The sequence below is a fragment of the Taudactylus pleione genome, unplaced genomic scaffold (genome assembly GCF_031769625.1).
Source record: "Taudactylus pleione unplaced genomic scaffold, aTauple2 ptg000680l, whole genome shotgun sequence".
Taxonomy (NCBI): domain Eukaryota; kingdom Metazoa; phylum Chordata; class Amphibia; order Anura; family Myobatrachidae; genus Taudactylus; species Taudactylus pleione.
In genome coordinates, this window is record NW_028285082.1 from 28404 (window position 1) to 40571 (window position 12168).

The following is a 12168-nucleotide window of genomic DNA, read 5'->3' on the forward strand; positions in this document are numbered from 1 at the left end:
CATGTCATTGGCCAGATGTGTATGTTATGATTTTTTGTCGTTTGTGATGGATCAACATGCTGTTGTAGTAGTTCACAAATATAGGTTATGTTTAAAGTAAAATAAATGTTCTTTAAGCAAAGGCTCACTTGAAAGTGGAATTGCTAACAAGCCTGTGATATTGCTGAGAACACGACCAACAATGTATAAAGAATTGATTTAAAATATGACAATTGGTGTCAGAAAACCCTTCTTTATTTGTGCCAGAAAGACGAGGTGGCCGAGTGGTTAAGGCGATGGACTGCTAATCCATTGTGCTCTGCACGCATGGGTTCAATTTCCATCCTTGTCGGTTTGGAATTGTATGCTTGGAAATGGGATTTTACAAATAATGCTTCATAAGTGAAGTGACACTAAAATGTCAAAAATAAACTAATTCCATTAAGAAATCTACTTCAATGAACAATGCTTTTCATTAAAGACATACATAGCACACATTTAGTGAAAATCTACCATTACTGTTATAGTAGAAGTCATGTCATTGGCCAGATGTGTATGTTATGAATTTTTGTCATTTGTGATGGATCAACATGATGGTGCAGTAGTTCACAAATATAGGTTACATTTCAAGTAAAATAAATGTTCTTTAAGCAAAGGCTCACTTGAAAGTGGACTTGCTAACAAGCCTGTGATATTGATGAGAACACAACTAACAATGTATAAAGAATTGATTTAAAATATGACAAGTGGTGTCAGAAAACCCTTCTTTTTTGTGCCAGAAAGACGAGGTGGCCGAGTGGTTAAGGCGATGGACTGCTAATCCATTGTGCTCTGCACGCATGGGTTCAAATCCCATCCTCGTCGGTTTGGAATTCTTTGCTTGGAAATGGTATTTTGCAAATAATGCTTCATAAGTGAAGCTGACACTCAAAAGTCAAAAATAAACTAATTCAATTAAGGAATCTGCTTCAATGAACAATGCTTTTCATTAAAGACATACATAGAACACATTTAGTGAAAATCTACCATTACTGTTATAGGAGTAGTCATGTCATTGGCCAGATGTGTATGTTATGATTTTTTGTCATTTGTGATGGATCAACATGATGGTGCAGAAGTTCACAAATGTAGGTTACATTTCAAGTAAAATAAATGTTCTTTAAGCAAAGGCTCACTTGAATGTGGACATGCTAACAAGCCTGTGATATTGATGAGAACACAACCAATAATGTATAAAGAATTGATTTAAAACAAGACAAGTGGTGTCAGAAAACCCTTCGTTATTTGTGCCAGAATGACGAGGTGGCCGACTGGTTAAGGCGATGGACTGCTAATCCATTGTGCTCTGCACGCATGGGTTCAAATCCCATCCTCGTCGGTTTGGAATTATTTGCTTGGAAATGGAATTTTGCAAATAATGCTTCATAAGTGAAGCTGACACTCAAAAGTCAAAAATAAACTAATTCAATTAAGAAATCTACTTCATTGAACAATGCTTTTCATTAAAGACATACATAGCACACATTTAGTGAAAATCTACCATTACTGTTATAGTAGAAGTCATGTCATTGGCCAGATGTGTATGTTATGATTTTTTGTCGTTTGTGATGGATCAACATGCTGGTGTAGTAGTTCACAAATATAGGTTATGTTTAAAGTAAAATAAATGTTCTTTAAGCAAAGGCTCACTTGAAAGTGGAATTGCTAACAAGCCTGTGATATTGCTGAGAACACAACCAACAATGTATAAAGAATTGATTTAAAATATGACAAGTGGTGTCAGAAAACCCTTCTTTGTTTGTGCCAGAAAGACGAGGTGGCCGAGTGGTTAAGGCGATGGACTGCTAATCCATTGTGCTCTGCACGCATGCGTTCAAATCCCATCCTCGTTGGTTTGGAATTGTTTGCTTGGAAATGGAATTTTGCAAATAATGCTTCATAAGTGAAGCTGACACTCAAAAGTCAAAAATAAACTAATTCAATTAAGAAATCTACTTCAATGAACAATGCTTTTCATTAAAGACATACATAGAACACATTTAGTGAAAATCTACCATTACTGGTAGCAGGAGTAGTCATGTCATTGGCCAGATGTGTATGTTATGATTTTTTGTCGTTTGTGATGGATCAACATGATGGTGTAGTAGTTCACAAATATAGGTTACGTTTAAAGTAAAATAAATGTTCTTTAAGCAAAGGCTCACTTGAAAGTGGACTTGCTAACAAGCCTGTGATATTGATGAGAACACAACCAATAATGTATAAATAATTGATTTAAAACAAGACAAGTGGTGTCAGTAAACCCTTCTTTATTTGTGCCAGAAAGACGAGGTGGCCGAGTGGTTAAGGCGATGGACTTCTCTTCACTTATGAAGCATTATTTGCAAAAATTCCATTTCCTAGCAAACAATTCCAAACCGATGAGGATGAGATTTGAACCCATGCGTGCAGAGCACAATCCATTGTGCTCTGCATCCATGGGTTCAAATCCCATCCTTGTCAGTTTGGAATTATTTGCTTGGAAATGGAATTTTTGCAAATAATGCTTCATAAGTGAAGCAGTCACTCAAATGTCAAAAATAATCTAGTTCAATAAAGAAATCTACTTCAATGAACAATGCTTTTCATTAAAGACATACATAGAACACATTTAGTGAAAATCTACCATTACTGTTATAGTAGTATTCATGTCATTGGTCAGATGTGAATGTTATGATTTTTTGTCGTTTGTGATGGATCAACATGATGGTGTTCACAAATATAGGTTATGTCTAAAGTTAAATAAATGTTCTTTAAGCAGAGGCTCACTTGAAAGTGGACATGCTAACAAGCCTGTGATATTGATGATAACACAACCAATAATGTATAAATAATTTATTTAAAACAAGACAAGTGGTGTCAGAAAACCCTTCTTTATTTGTGCCAGAAAGACGAGGTGGCCGAGTGGTTAAGGTGATGGACTTCACTTCACTTATGAAGCATTATTTGCAAAAATTCCATTTCCTAGCAAACAATTCCAAACCGATGAGGATGGGATTTGAACCCATGCGTGCAGAACACAATCCATTGTGCTCTGCATCCATGGGTTCAAATCCCATCCTCGTCGGTTTGGAATTATTTGTTTGGAAATTAAATTTTTGCAAATAATGCTTCATAAGTGAAGCAGACATTCAAATGTCAAAAATAATCTAGTTCAATTAAGAAATCTACTTCAATGAACAATGCTTTTCATTAAAGACATACATAGAACACATTTAGTGAAAATCTACCATTACTGTTATATTAGTAGTCCTGTCATTGGCCAGATGTGTATGTTATGATTTTTTGTCGTTTGTGATGGATCAACATGATGGTGTAGTAGTTCACAAATATAAGTTACGTTAAAAGCAAAATAAATGCTCTTTAAGCAAAGGCTCACTTGAAAGTGGACTTGCTAACAAGCCTGTGATATTGCTGAGAACACAACCAACAATGTGTAAAGAAATGATTTAAAATATGACAAGTGGTGTCAGACAACTCTTCTTTATTTGTGCCAGAAAGACGAGGTGGCCGAGTGGTTTTGGCGCTGGACTGCTAATCCATTGTGCTCTGCACGCATGGGTTCAAATCCCATCTTTATCGGTTTGGAATTGAATGCTTTGAAATGGAATTTTACAAATAATGCTTCATAAGTGAAGTGACACTCAAATGTCAAAAATACACTAATTCAATTAAGAAATCTACTTCAATGAACAATGCTTTTCATTAAAGACATACATAGCACACATTTAGTGAAAATCTACCATTACTGTTATAGTAGAAGTCATGTCATTGGCCAGATGTGTATGATATGATTTTTTGTCATTTGTGATGGATCAACATGACGGTGCAGTAGTTCACAAATATAGGTTACTTTTCAAGTTAAATAAATGTTCTTTAAGCAAAGGCTCACTTGAAAGTGGACTTGCTAACAAGCCTGTGATATTGATGAGAACACAACTAACAATGTATAAAGAATTGATTTAAAATATGACAAGTGGTGTCAGAAAACCCTTCTTTTTTGTGCCAGAAAGACGAGGTGGCCGAGTGGTTAAGGCGATGGACTACTAATCCATTGTGCTCTGCACGCATGGGTTCAAATCCCATCCTCGTCGGTTTGGAATTGTTTGCTTGGAAATGGAATTTTGCAAATAATGCTTCATAAGTGAAGCTGACACTCAAATGTCAAAAATAAACTAATTAAATTAAGAAATCTAGTTCAATGAACAATGCTTTTCATTAAAGACATACATAGAACACATTTAGTGAAAATCTATCATTACTGTTATAGTAGAAGTCATGTCATTGGCCAAATATGTATGTTATGATTTTTTGTCGTTTGTGATGGATCAACATGATGGTGTTCACAAATATAGGTTATGTCTAAAGTTAAATAAATGTTCTTTAAGCAGAGGCTCACTTGAAAGTGGACATGCTAACAAGCCTGTGATATTGATGATAACACAACCAATAATGTATAAATAATTTATTTAAAACAAGACAAGTGGTGTCAGAAAACCCTTCTTTATTTGTGCCAGAAAGACGAGGTGGCCGAGTGGTTAAGGTGATGGACTTCACTTCACTTATGAAGCATTATTTGCAAAAATTCCATTTCGTAGCAAACAATTCCAAACCGATGAGGATGGGATTTGAACCCATGCGTGCAGAACACAATCCATTGTGCTCTGCATCCATGGGTTCAAATCCCATCCTCGTCGGTTTGGAATTATTTGCTTGGAAATAAAATTTTTGCAAATAATGCTTCATAAGTGAAGCAGACATTCAAATGTCAAAAATAATCTAGTTCAATTAAGAAATCTACTTCAATGAACAATGCTTTTCATTAAAGACATACATAGAACACATTTAGTGAAAATCTACCATTACTGTTATATTAGTAGTCCTGTCATTGGCCAGATGTGTATGATATGATTTTTTGTCATTTGTGATGGATCAACATGACGGTGCAGTAGTTCACAAATATAGGTTACTTTTCAAGTTAAATAAATGTTCTTTAAGCAAAGGCTCACTTGAAAGTGGACTTGCTAACAAGCCTGTGATATTGATGAGAACACAACTAACAATGTATAAAGAATTGATTTAAAATATGACAAGTGGTGTCAGAAAACCCTTCTTTTTTGTGCCAGAAAGACGAGGTGGCCGAGTGGTTAAGGCGATGGACTACTAATCCATTGTGCTCTGCACGCATGGGTTCAAATCCCATCCTCGTCGGTTTGGAATTGTTTGCTTGGAAATGGAATTTTGCAAATAATGCTTCATAAGTGAAGCTGACACTCAAAAGTCAAAAATAAACTAATTCAATTAAGAAATCTACTTCAATGAACAATGCTTTTCATTAAAGACACACATAGAACACATTTAGTGAAAATCTATCATTACTGTTATAGTAGAAGTCATGTCATTGGCCAAATATGTATGTTATGATTTTTTGTCGTTTGTGATGGATCAACATGATGGTGTTCACAAATATAGGTTATGTCTAAAGTTAAATAAATGTTCTTTAAGCAGAGGCTCACTTGAAAGTGGACATACTAACATGCCTGTGATATTGATGATAACACAACCAATAATGTAAAAATAATTGATTTAAAACAAGACAAGTGGTGTCAGAAAACCCTTCTTTATTTGTGCCAGAAAGACGAGGTGGCCGAGTGGTTAAGGCGATGGACTTCACTTCACTTATGAAGCATTATTTGCAAAAATTCCATTTCCTAGCAAACAATTCCAAACCGATGAGGATGGGATTTGAACCCATGCGTGCAGAACACAATCCATTGTGCTCTGCATCCATGGGTTCAAATCCCATCCTCGTCGGTTTGGAATTATTTGCTTGGAAATTGAATTTTTGCAAATAATGCTTCATAAGTGAAGCAGACATTCAAATGTCAAAAATAATCTAGTTCAATTAAGAAATCTACTTCAATGAACAATGCTTTTCATTAAAGACATACATAGAACACATTTAGTGAAAATCTACCATTACTGTTATATTAGTAGTCATGTCATTGGCCAGATGTGTATGTTATGATTTTTTGTCGTTTGTGATGGATCAACATGATGGAGTAGTAGTTCACAAATATAAGTTACGTTAAAAGTAAAATAAATGTTCTTTAAGCAAAGGCTCACTTGAAAGTGGACTTGCTAACAAGCCTGTGATATTGCTGAGAACACAACCAACAATGTGTAAAGAAATGATTTAAAATATGACAAGTGGTGTCAGACAACTCTTCTTTATTTGTGCCAGAAAGACGAGGTGGCCGAGTGGTTTTGGCGCTGGACTGCTAATCCATTGTGCTCTGCACGCATGGGTTCAAATCCCATCTTTATCGGTTTGGAATTGAATGCTTTGAAATGGAATTTTACAAATAATGCTTCATAAGTGAAGTGACACTCAAATGTCAAAAATACACTAATTCAATTAAGAAATCTACTTCAATGAACAATGCTTTTCATTAAAGACATACATAGCACACATTTAGTGAAAATCTACCATTACTGTTATAGTAGAAGTCATGTCATTGGCCAGATGTGTATGTTATGATTTTTTGTCATTTGTGATGGATCAACATGATGGTGCAGTAGTTCACATATATAGGTTACATTTCAAGTAAAATAAATGTTCTTTAAGCAAAGGCTCACTTGAAAGTGGACTTGCTTACAAGCCTGTGATATTGATGAGAACACAACCAATAATGTATAAAGAATTGATTTAAAACAAGACAAGTGGTGTCCGAAAACCCTTCTTTATTTGTGCCAGAATGACGAGGTGGCCGAGTGGTTAAGGCGATGAACTTCACTTCACTTCACATATGAAGAATTATTTGCAAAAATTCCATTTCCAAGCAAACAATTCCAAACCGACGAGGATGGGATTTGAAACCATGCATGCAGAGCACAATACATTGTGCTCTCCATGCATGGGTTCAAATCCCATCCTCGTCGGTTTGGAATTGTTTGCTTGGAAATGGAATTTTTGCAAATAATGCTTCTTAAGTGAAGCTGACACTCAAATGTCAAAAATATACTAGTTCAATTAAGAAATCTACTTCAATGAACAATGCTTTTCATTAAAGACATTCATAGCACACATTTAGGGAAAAACTACCATTACTGTTATAGTAGAAGTCATGTCATTGGCCAGATGTGTAAGTTATGATTTTTTGTCATTTGTGATGGATCAACATGATGGTGCAGTAGTTCTCAAATATAGGTTACATTTCAAGTAAAATAAATGTTCTTTAAGCAAAGGCTCACTTGAAAGTGGACTTGCTAACAAGCCTGTGATATTGATGAGAACACAACTAACAATGTATAAAGAATTGATTTAAAATATGACAAGAGGTGTCAGAAAACCCTTCTTTTTTGTGCCAGAAAGACGAGGTGGCTGAGTGGTTAAGGCGATGGACTGCTAATCCATTGTGCTCTGCACGCATGGGTTCAAATCCCATCCTCGTCGGTTTGGAATTGTTTGCTTGGAAATGGAATTTTGCAAATAATGCTTCATAAGTGAAGCTGACACTCAAAAGTCAAAAATAAACTAATTCAATTAAGAAATCTACTTCAATGAACAATGCTTTTCATTAAAGACATACATAGAACACATTTAGTGAAAATCTACCATTACCGTTATAGGAGTAGTCATGTCATTGGCCAGATGTGTATGTTATGATTTTTTGTCATTTGTGATGGATCAACATGATGGTGCAGAAGTTCACAAATGTAGGTTACATTTCAAGTAAAATAAATGTTCTTTAAGCAAAGGCTCACTTGAATGTGGACATGCTAACAAGCCTGTGATATTGATGAGAACACAACCAATAATGTATAAATAATTGATTTAAAACAAGACAAGTGGTGTCAGAAAACCCTTCTTTATTTGTGCCAGAAAGACGAGGTGGCCGAATGGTTAAGGCGATGGACTTCACTTCACATATGAAGAATTATTTGCAAAAATTCCATTTCCTAGCAAACAATTCCAAACCGATGAGGATGGGATTTGAACCCATGCGTGCAGAGCACAATCCATTGTGCTCTGCATCCATGGGTTCAAATCCCATCCTCGTCGGTTTGGAATTATTTGCTTGGAAATGGAATTTTTGCAAATAATGCTTCATAAGTGAAGCAGACACTCAAATGTCAAAAATAATCTAGTTCAATTAAGAAATCTACTTCAATGAACAATGCTTTTCATTAAAACATACATAGAACACATTTAGTGAAAATCTACCATTACTGTTATAGTAGTAGTCATGTCATTGGCCAGATGTGTATGTTATGATTTTTTGTCGTTTGTGATGGATCAACATGATGGTGTAGTAGTTCACAAATATAAGTTACGTTAAAAGTAAAATAAATGTTCTTTAAGCAAAGGCTCACTTGAAAGTGGACTTGCTAACAAGCCTGTGATATTGCTGAGAACACAACCAACAATGTGTAAAGAAATGATTTAAAATATGACAAGTGGTGTCAGACAACTCTTCTTTATTTGTGCCAGAAAGACGAGGTGGCCGAGTGGTTAAGGCGATGTACTGCTAATCCATTGTGCTCTGCACGTATGAGTTCAAATCCCATCCTTGTCGGCTTGGAATTGTATGCTTGGAAATGGGATTTTACAAATAATGCTTCATAAGTGAAGTGACACTCAAATGTCAAAAATAAACTAATTCAATTAAGAAATCTACTTCAATGAACAATGCTTTTCATTAAAGACATACATAGAACACATTTAGTGAAAATCTACCATTACTGTTATAGTAGAAGTCATGTCATTGTCCAAAGGTGTATGTTATGATTTTTTGTCGTTTGTGATGGATCAACATGATGGTGTTCACAAATATAGGTTATGTCTAAAGTAAAATAAATGTTCTTTAAGCAAAGGCTCACTTGAATGTGGACATGCTAACAAGCCTGTGATATTGATGAGAACACAACCAATAATGTATAAAGAATTGATTTAAAACAAGACAAGTGGTGTCAGAAAACCCTTCTTTATTTGTGCCAGAATGACGAGGTGGCCGAGTGGTTAAGGCGATGAACTTCACTTCACATATGAAGCATTATTTGCAAAAATTCCATTTCCAAGCAAACAATTCCAAACCAACGAGGATGGGATTTGAACCCATGCATGCAGAGCACAATCCATTGTGCTCTCCATGCATGGGTTCAAATCCCATCCTCGTCGGTTTGGAATTGTTTGCTTGGAAATGGAATTTTTGCAAATAATGCTTCTTAAGTGAAGCTGACACTCAAATGTCAAAAATATACTAGTTCATTTAAGAAATCTACTTCAATGAACAATGCTTTTCATTAAAGACATTCATAGCACACATTTAGGGAAAAACTACCATTACTGTTATAGTAGAAGTAATGTCATTGGCCAGATGTGTAAGTTATGATTTTTGTCATTTGTGATGTATCAACATGAAGGTGTAGTAGTTCACAAATATAGGTTACATTTAAAGTAAAATAAATGTTATTTAAGCAAAGGCTCACTTGAAAGTGGACTTGCTAACAAGCATGTGATATTGATGAGAACACAACCAACAATGTGTAAAGAAATGATTTAAAATATGACAAGTGGTGTCAGACAACACTTCTTTATTTGTGCCAGAAAGACGAGGTGGCCGAGTGGTTTAGGCGATAAACTGCTAATCCATTGTGCTCTGCACGCATGGGTTCAAATCCCATCTTTATCGTTTTGGAATTGAATGCTTTGAAATGGAATTTAACAAATAATGCTTCATAAGTGAAGTGACACTCAAATGTCAAAAACAAACTAATTCAATTAAGAAATCTACTTCAATGAACAATGCTTTTCATTAAAGACATACATAGCACATATTTAGTGAAAATCTACCATTACTGTTATAGTAGAAGTCATGTCATTGGCCAGATGTGTATGTTATGATTTTTTGTCATTTGTGATGGATCAACATGATGGTGCAGTAGTTCACAAATATAGGTTACATTTCAAGTATAATAAATGTTCTTTAAGCAAAGGCTCACTTGAAAGTGGACATGCTAACAAGCCTGTGATATTGATGAGAACACAACCAACAAAGTATAAAGAATTGATTTAAAATATGACAAGTGGTGTCCGAAAACCCTTCTTTTTTGTGCCAGAAAGACGAGGTGGCCGAGTGTTTAAGGCGATGGACTGCTAATCCATTGTGCTCTGCACGCATGAGTTCAAATCTCATCCTTGTCGGTTTGGAATTGTATGCTTGGAAATGGGATTTCACAAATAATGCTTCATAAGTGAAGTGACACTCAAATGTCAAAAATAAACTAATTCAATTAAGAAATCTTCTTCAATGAACAATGCTTTTCATTAAAGACATACATAGAACACATAAAGTGAAAATCTACCATTACTGTTATAGTAGAAGTCATGTCATTGGCCAAAGGTGTATGTTATGATTTTTTGTCGTGTGTGATGGATCAACATGATGGTGTTCACAAATATAGGTTATGTCTAAAGTAAAATAAATGTTCTTTAAGCAAAGGCTCACTTGAATGTGGACATGCTATCAAGCCTGTGATATTGATGAGAACACAACCAATAATGTATAAAGAATTGATTTAAAACAAGACAAGTGGTGTCAGAAAACCCTTCTTTATTTGTGCCAGAATGACGAGGTGGCCGAGTGGTTAAGGCGATGAACTTCACTTCACTTCACATTTGAGTGTCAGCTTCACTTAAGAAGCATTATTTGCAAAAATTCCATTTCCAAGCAAACAATTCCAAACCGATGAGGATGGGATTTGAACCCATGCATGCAGAGCACAATCCATTGTGCTCTCCATGCATGGGTTCAAATCCCATCCTCGTCGGTGTGGAATTGTTTGCTTGGAAATGGAATTTTTGCAAATAATGCTTCTTAAGTGAAGCTGACACTCAAAAGTCAAAAATAAACTAATTCAATTAAGAAATCTACTTCAATGAACAATGCTTTTCATTAAAGACACACATAGAACACATTTAGTGAAAATCTATCATTACTGTTATAGTAGAAGTCATGTCATTGGCCAAATATGTATGTTATGATTTTTTGTCGTTTGTGATGGATCAACATGATGGTGTTCACAAATATAGGTTATGTCTAAAGTTAAATAAATGTTCTTTAAGCAGAGGCTCACTTGAAAGTGGACATGCTAACATGCCTGTGATATTGATGATAACACAACCAATAATGTAAAAATAATTGATTTAAAACAAGACAAGTGGTGTCAGAAAACCCTTCTTTATTTGTGCCAGAAAGACGAGGTGGCCGAGTGGTTAAGGCGATGGACTTCACTTCACTTATGAAGCAATATTTGCAAAAATTCCATTTCCTAGCAAACAATTCCAAACCGATGAGGATGGGATTTGAACCCATGCGTGCAGAACACAATCCATTGTGCTCTGCATCCATGGGTTCAAATCCCATCCTCGTCGGTTTGGAATTATTTGCTTGGAAATTGAATTTTTGCAAATAATGCTTCATAAGTGAAGCAGACATTCAAATGTCAAAAATAATCTAGTTCAATTAAGAAATCTACTTCAGTGAACAATGCTTTTCATTAAAGACATACATAGAACACATTTAGTGAAAATCTACCATTACTGTTATATTAGTAGTCATGTCATTGGCCAGATGTGTATGTTATGATTTTTTGTCGTTTGTGATGGATCAACATGATGGTGTAGTAGTTCACAAATATAAGTTACGTTAAAAGTAAAATAAATGTTCTTTAAGCAAAGGCTCACTTGAAAGTGGACTTGCTAACAAGCCTGTGATATTGCTGAGAACACAACCAACAATGTGTAAAGAAATGATTTAAAATATGACAAGTGGTGTCAGACAACTCTTCTTTATTTGTGCCAGAAAGACGAGGTGGCCGAGTGGTTTTGGCGCTGGACTGCTAATCCATTGTGCTCTGCACGCATGGGTTCAAATCCCATCTTTATCGGTTTGGAATTGAATGCTTTGAAATGTAATTTTACAAATAATGCTTCATAAGTGAAGTGACACTCAAATGTCAAAAATACACTAATTCAATTAAGAAATCTACTTCAATGAACAATGCTTTTCATTAAAGACATACATAGCACACATTTAGTGAAAATCTACCATTAATGTTATAGTAGAAGTCATGTCATTGGCCAGA

The 12168-nt window shown here is 35.2% G+C and overlaps 7 non-coding genes across 7 annotated transcripts; all 7 read left to right on the forward strand.

Annotated features, from left to right (window-relative positions):
- Positions 1 to 249: 249 nt before the first annotated feature.
- Positions 250 to 331, forward strand: TRNAS-GCU (transfer RNA serine (anticodon GCU)). Its single transcript has one exon. It is a non-coding gene; the product is annotated as a tRNA-Ser (tRNA).
- Positions 332 to 761: 430 nt separating this feature from the next.
- TRNAS-GCU (transfer RNA serine (anticodon GCU)) lies at positions 762 to 843 on the forward strand. The gene has a single exon. It is a non-coding gene; the product is annotated as a tRNA-Ser (tRNA).
- Positions 844 to 1275: 432 nt separating this feature from the next.
- On the forward strand, positions 1276 to 1357 carry TRNAS-GCU (transfer RNA serine (anticodon GCU)). The gene has a single exon. It is a non-coding gene; the product is annotated as a tRNA-Ser (tRNA).
- Positions 1358 to 2304: 947 nt separating this feature from the next.
- TRNAR-UCU (transfer RNA arginine (anticodon UCU)) lies at positions 2305 to 2481 on the forward strand. Its single transcript has 2 exons — positions 2305 to 2341; positions 2437 to 2481. It is a non-coding gene; the product is annotated as a tRNA-Arg (tRNA).
- Positions 2482 to 4030: 1549 nt separating this feature from the next.
- TRNAS-ACU (transfer RNA serine (anticodon ACU)) lies at positions 4031 to 4112 on the forward strand. The gene has a single exon. It is a non-coding gene; the product is annotated as a tRNA-Ser (tRNA).
- Positions 4113 to 5147: 1035 nt separating this feature from the next.
- Positions 5148 to 5229, forward strand: TRNAS-ACU (transfer RNA serine (anticodon ACU)). The gene has a single exon. It is a non-coding gene; the product is annotated as a tRNA-Ser (tRNA).
- A 2163-nt stretch (positions 5230 to 7392) lies between these two features.
- TRNAS-GCU (transfer RNA serine (anticodon GCU)) lies at positions 7393 to 7474 on the forward strand. Its single transcript has one exon. It is a non-coding gene; the product is annotated as a tRNA-Ser (tRNA).
- Positions 7475 to 12168: the final 4694 nt, after the last annotated feature.